Source organism: Sorex araneus, chromosome 11 (assembly GCF_027595985.1).
Source record: "Sorex araneus isolate mSorAra2 chromosome 11, mSorAra2.pri, whole genome shotgun sequence".
In the NCBI taxonomy this organism is placed as follows: domain Eukaryota; kingdom Metazoa; phylum Chordata; class Mammalia; order Eulipotyphla; family Soricidae; genus Sorex; species Sorex araneus.
Window position 1 is genome coordinate 52,102,302 of NC_073312.1, and position 6,988 is coordinate 52,109,289.

Here is a 6,988-nt window from a genome sequence, read left to right on the forward strand (position 1 = left end):
TCCAAAGCGCGCGGCCGTTCTCGCGCTCATATATTCTTGATTCTCAGCAATGAAAAACAAATTATCAAATGATACCTTTTCAGCAGGTTTGATTTGGGGGGGGGAATTCCAAATAATAATAGTGAGTTCTCTGTTGAAATATTGAATGTATTCAAAGTATAGAGAGAATAAAGTGAAGATCATTAGCCACACAGGTGGGGAGTGGGGTGGGATGGGGGGTATACTGGGGTTCTTGGTGATGGAGCATGTGCACTGGTGAAGGGATGGGGGTCTGATCATTGAGTGACTGAGAATTTAACCTGAAAGCTTTGTAACTTTTTCCATGGTGATTCAATATAAAAAAAATGGAAAAAAAGACATTAATTAATTAATGAAAAAAGAAAAGCAAAACCTGCTATTATAATATCCTGGATAGACATTAATAGCATTATGTTAAATGAGCTAAGTTTATGGAGAAAAATAAATACTATATAATTCAGATATGTTACCTGAAAATGAACACAAATAATGAAAAATTCGTAGACATAGAGAACATATTGGTGGTTGACAGGGACAGGGAGTGAAGATAGGTGGAAAGGAAAAATTCCCAGTCCTAGGTCCTGGAAGCATAAAATGCAGCACGCTGGAGTTAATGACAAGATAATGTGTATTTGATATTTGCTGAGAGAGTGGATCTAATTACAAGGGCGTGGGTGTAGTGATAGATGCTAGCTAAACATTGTGGTGACTTTTCACAATGCATACATGAATCAAATAATAATATTGTACACCAAAACTATGAACATTTTGTGTCAACAATATCTATTTTTAAATAGTAATAAGTCAAAAGGAAGAAATTAAAAAATAAGTGTTTGCTCGGCAGTTTGTAAGACTAAACAGTTATTTGAAGAAGAGGAAAAGATACACTAAAATTAACTAATTTGTTGTTTTGGAACACTGCTTTTACCTGAAAGTTCTGGGTTTGGGGGGCCCAAGCAGTACTTAGGAGGTCCAGGGCTCCTTCTGGTGGCTCTCAACCAGCCTCTGGGACAACAGTTCAGTGTAAAGGCCTGAGCCATGTCACCGCTCACTCCCACAGGATGCTGAGGGTTACCCAGACCACCCACCTATGCTCAGGGAACCTCGAGAGCTGCATCCAGCGATACTCAGGGGACCATGTGGTTGTGGCTCACTGGGGTCAGAAAATAAGCAATGTGTCCTAACTCCTGCACTATCTCTCTGGCCCCTGCTTTATGAGTTTCATAGAATAATTTGAGTATTTCAGCTCTCTACATAAATCACTGATCACATTTTAATAGATCCACTTGTGTGTGTTTTATGGGGTGAAAATGATGAAAAAATGAAAGAAAAAAAATTTTCTCTGGACAGTAGGATTTTTTTTCTAAATGGCCTAAAGTGGATATGTATTAATATTTTTTATGGTGAAAAAAATTGTATTTAGGTTAGCCAACAGTACTGTTTAGATGATCCCAATTTTGTTAGCAACATCCAAGGCATCATAATCAGGAGCCAGCTGAACATATGCCTTTTTCTCTTCATCAGCCTAATTGATGTAAACCTTGGCTACATCAATGTCATAGAGGTTCTTCACAGCCTGTTTAATCTGGTGCTTGTTGGCCTTGACCTCCACAATGAACACAAGTGTGTTGTTATCTTCTATCTTCTTCCTGGCTGACTCAGTAGTCAGAGGAAACTTGATGATGGCATAATGGTCAAACTTGTTTCTCCTGGGGGCGTTCTTCCGAGGGTATTTGGGTTGCCTTCTCAGCTGCAGGGTTTTGGGTCTTCAGAACGTGGGTGACGTGCGGTTCTTTTTCTTTTTCTGGCTGTGGACACCTTTCAGCACTGCTTTCTTATTTGTTTGTTTGTTTGTTTGTTTTTACTTTTTGAGACACACCTGGCAATGCTCAGGGGTTACTCCTGCCTCTGCACTCAGGAATCACTCCTGGCAGTGCTTAGGGGACCATGTGGGATGCTGGGAATTGAACCCTGGTCGGCCATGTGCAAGACAAATGCCCTACCCACTACGCTATCACTCCAGCCCCCATAGCACTGCTTTCTTGGCCTTCAAACCTTTGGCTTTGGCTTCAACTTGGGGAGGGGCAGGAGCTTCCTTCTTGGCTTTCAGCGCCATCTTCTTAAAAGAGCTCAATATTCTGTATCACTGTATCACTGTCTTCCTATTGTTCATCAATTTGCTTGAGCGGGCAACAGTAATGTCTCCATTCGTCTCTGTCATGTTCAGAGTCAGGAGAATGAGGCCCATTATTGTTACTGCTTTTGCCACATCGAATACGTCACGGGTAGCTTGCCAGGCTCTGCTGTGAATTTTCATAAGTATATAAAACTCAAGTGTTGAACAGTGTCTTATTCACAGTGTATATTGTGTGCTTTACTTAAAACATAAGGAGTGGTTCTGTGACACCTAGAGAATGTCCAGTCAGAGAATAACATGAGAAAATAAAGATGATCTGTTGATCTATATTTGGTAAGACATGATGTGTGATTGGTGTATCAATGTCCTTGTGAAGTTAAGAAAAGTTAATCATCAGGAAATAAGATTATAAAATGCAGAGGATAACACTGGGAAAAATCACAAAGGAAAGAACTATGAATTGCTTAAAAAGATGCCATGACTTGAAAACATGGCACCTTTTAAACACAGAAGATGAGGAAAGACATGAAATACCTTGCTTTCATTAGGACAGACATCCAAATCAGAAAAATAGCTCCATCCAGGACAAGAAAGCTACTCAATGTGGGGTCAGGAAGCTAGATAGAGAATCATTTCATATTGGGACTAAGTGGAATACTTAGAATCTAGGACCTTTTTTTATCTCAAAAGAGTTGGAAAAGAGCTCTGGAGTTCAATTAAATGCATGAGCATATATGAATCAAATAGATAAATTAAAACTGAGTGTCAAATATGTAAAATACCTGAATGTATTTTGTCTAATCTAAAGTGAGATAAGATCATGTTTTTAGTTACCTGTGTGATATAGAAATGTAGGGATATAGTTTTTATAGATTCTGATTTAGTATTTGACTTCATGAGGCTAACAATATTTAAAAGAAGAAAATGTTGGAGAAAAATTAATATGAGAAGTCTTTAACATTTTGGCACCTTTGGTTGCTTGCTGGGATTGAATTGCACAAGTGCACTAGAGTTACGAGCAAGAAGCTTTAGGGGACTTACTTGGGTTGAGAGTCAGATGGATACCAGCAGTTAAGAGGTTCCACTCTGAACCTCTTAACCTCTTAGAAGCTCACTAGAGGCTTCCACTCTGAGATAATTGTGGTACAATAACTTTTATGCTCAAAATTATCTTCTTGAAATGGGAAATACGAATACCTCAGAGGTTTGGAGAAGGCCCTCCAAGCAAACCTCCCACCAAGTGTTACAGTGCCACCTAGTGGGAGAAAAGTTACCTACGGGTGGTAGCTGCAAGAGAGACTAGTTAGGGGTTTACTATAGCATCTTTATTTCATTGGAAAGTTTTTTTTTTTTTATGCACAGGGGTTACTCCTGGCTCTTCACTCAGGAATTACTCCTGGCGGTGCTCAGGGGACCATATGGGATGCTGGGATTTGAACCCGGGTCGGCCGCGTGCAAGGCAAACGCCCTACCCGCTGTGCTATCCCTCCAGCCCCTATAGCATCTTTATTTCATCGTACACCAAGCATGCTAAGAAGGAAATAATCTCTACCATCCCCTTCAACCCAGGAACAAAAACTTGTTCTGGGGAGTATCCAATACACTGGGATTTACCAATACAAAAGGTAAAGATCCAAGTTTACTATCTAAAACCAATCATCCTAGAAAGATGTTCACAAGAAGACACTCTGTAAGATGAGAGAGCAGTACCCTGAAGTTTGGAATACTTGAGTGAATAAAATGAAAGCTGAGAATTTAAGAGATATTTTGCTCCACACATAGTATAGCTTGGAAATAAGTATTTATTTAGGATAAACTACATGATAGGAGCTTTCTATAGTCAGTCAACTCTCAGGGATGCAAGGTCTAAATGAAAAGATAGTGATTAGTTCAATTTTAGGAAACTGGGAAAATTACAGGTACAGGATGATATGAATGAAAAATTATTTATAGCGTGAAGTAACGTCCTAAATACATTGCTATCAGTTTCCTAAAAAGATTTCAATGTCTTCAGTTTTCAGCATTTATTGAAGTAGATGGTGTATGAACTTTTCAGGTTAAAAAATGTTTTAGTATAGGTTTATCACTGATGGTTTCTTTTCTTCATGAATATCAGGAGAGGCATTCAATTTGCAGATTATGGAAAAATTATGAGAGTCAGGAACATGTTAATATTTCAATGCAAGATTTCCTTATATAAACTCATGTACAATTAATGGCAAGTTAGTAACATTTGTAAAAGCAAATATGATGATTATGGCTAGATCTAATAATATTTATATACCATTATTTATGTTTTCTTCATGTAGACAGGTACTTTATTTCTTAGAAGAAATTATTTACATAGCCCCAAAATAAAAATTTTGAAATGGTTTTATTTAGTGAAGTTTCTCTGGTTATTGAATATTTTATATAAATAAATGAATATTAATGCACATAATAGCTCATCTGAAATAGCTTTCCAGTTCTTTAAAATGTCTGACGCATTTTCCTAACATAAAAATACTCAGGAAATTTTGCTTTTGTGGTTTTTAGAAGAATAGGAAAATTAATCATCTCCTAAACAAAAACAGAAATATAATTAGCTTAATAAAAGTGTGACATTTTCCAAAGAAGCCTTTCTTCCAATAATATAACTATTTGGGGAAATCATAAGACTGGAGCAAGAAAAAATATGGAAGATATTAGACTTCTCTAACCAGTGACTGTTGAGTATTAGGAAATGAATGTGATGTCTATGTGGTTTTTTCTGAATCTGAATGGAAAAGAACAGTGTGTGAAATGAAAGTCCTGCCCCTTATTAATAAAAGTCAGTTTTATTCTTTTCATTTTGTCTTCCACACTTCCCTTTTCCTTGTTGTTGCAGTGATCAGGGGATCACACACATGCCTAGCTGTGGTGTTAGTACTTTTATTTTCATCATTGAATCACCACGAGATACACAGTTACAAAGTTGTTCATGATAGGGTGTCAGTCGTACTAAATTCCATCTCCCCTCCTTTCACCAGTGTACATCTTCTACCACCAATATCCCCAGTTTCCCTCCTGCCCCCCTTCCTAGCCTATCTCAATGGCAAGCACTTCTCTCTCTCTCTCTCTCTCTCTCTCTCTCTCTCTCTCTCTCTCTCTCTCTCTCTCTCTCTCTCTTGCTCTCTCTCTCTCTCTGTCTCTGTCTCTGTCTCCCCCGACCCCCGCCCCGTTTGGGCATTATGTTTGCAATACAGGTGGTGCTAGTACATTTTTCACATGGCTCTTGCCAGTGTTTGCACACCAGGTTGCAATACTCCCATATTACCAGCTGTGGTGTTCTGCAGGGGCTACACATCTGAGACCACACATATTACAATACTCATCCTTTTGTTGTTGGGATGCTTGTCAAAGGTTGTATTCCTCTTTAGCTGTGGTGCTCACACACATCTGGCTATGATGCAGCCAAAAATCCCAGGGGCACCCAGGATCACAGAGCTTACAGCTGCCAGACACCACCAGCAGAGCCATTAGTGGTGGCACTGGGGATTGAATTCTCAGTGGGTGCCCTGAATAACCATGGAGTTATTCCCCCGGGACTCAGCAATGGTCTGGTGCAGAGATTGCAAACAGGAGTGTGACTGATTACAGTTTGTGTGAAGAGAAGAGGCTGTATTTCATTGTTTGTTTGGTTTTTTTCATGTTCTCAGTTTCCTTTTCAACTCTTAGTTGCACTTGGTACGGAAATGGATTTTGCACACAGCCCCAGAAGTTTGATTCACCTGATTTGGAGCCTAGAAATAACTTGGTTTAAAACTTAAAGAAATTTGGGGCCCGAGCGATAGCGCAGCGGGTAGGGTGTTTGCCTTGCACGCGGCCGACCTGGGTTCGATCCCCGGCATCCCACATGGCCCCCCAAGCACCGTCAGGAGTAATTCCTGAGTGCAAAGCCAGGAGTAACCCCTGAGCATCGCTGGGTGTGACCCAAAAAGAAAAAAAAACAAACAAAAAAACTTAAAGAAATTTAAGAGCTGGCCAGGGATGTGGTTCATTAGTGAGCATAAGTCTCACATGTCTAAGGCAAGGATTCAATTCTTGACACTGAAAAAAAATTATTTTAAGTGCTAACATCCTCAATCTGCTCTTCAATCTTGCCGTTTCTTTTTTTATTATTCTTTTTATTTTTTAATGAATCACCATGAGATACAGTTACAGACTTACAAACTTTCGTCATTATGTTTGTTACACAATGATTGAGTACCCATCCCTCCCCAGTGCCCATTCTCCACCACCAATGTTCCCAGTATCCCTCCCGCCACCCCCAATCCAACCCCACCCCACCTCCGCCTCTGTGGCAGGCACATTCCCTTTTTTTCTCTCTCTCCTTTGGGATGTTATTGTTTACAATATAGGTACTAAGCGGCCATCATGTTTGGTCCATAGTCTACTTTCAGCATGCATCTCCCATCCCGAGCGAGCCCTCCAAGCATCACTTACTTAGTGGTCCCTTCTCTATCTCTGTTGCCTTTTCCCTCAGCATGTAAGGCTGGCTTCCAAGCCATGGAGCAATCCCCCTGGCCCTTATCTCTACTATCCTTGGGTGTTAGTCTCCCATTATGTTACTTTATATTCCACAAATGAGTGCTGTCATTCTATGTCTCTCCCTCTCTTTCTGACTCATTATACTTAGCATGATACGCTCCATGTTGATCCACTTATATGAAAATTGCATGATTTCATCTTTTCTAACAGCTGCATAGTATTCCACTGTGTAGATTTACCAAGGTTTCTTTAACCAGTCATCTATTCTCAGGGACTCGGGTTTTTTCCAGATTCTGATTTTTTCAGATTGACTTGTATGTTTAT

At 39.7% G+C, this 6,988-nt stretch overlaps 1 pseudogene; it reads right to left on the reverse strand.

Annotated features, from left to right (window-relative positions):
• Window positions 1-1,459: 1,459 nt before the first annotated feature.
• On the reverse strand, window positions 1,460-2,134 carry LOC101536926 (60S ribosomal protein L23a-like; annotated as a pseudogene).
• Window positions 2,135-6,988: the final 4,854 nt, after the last annotated feature.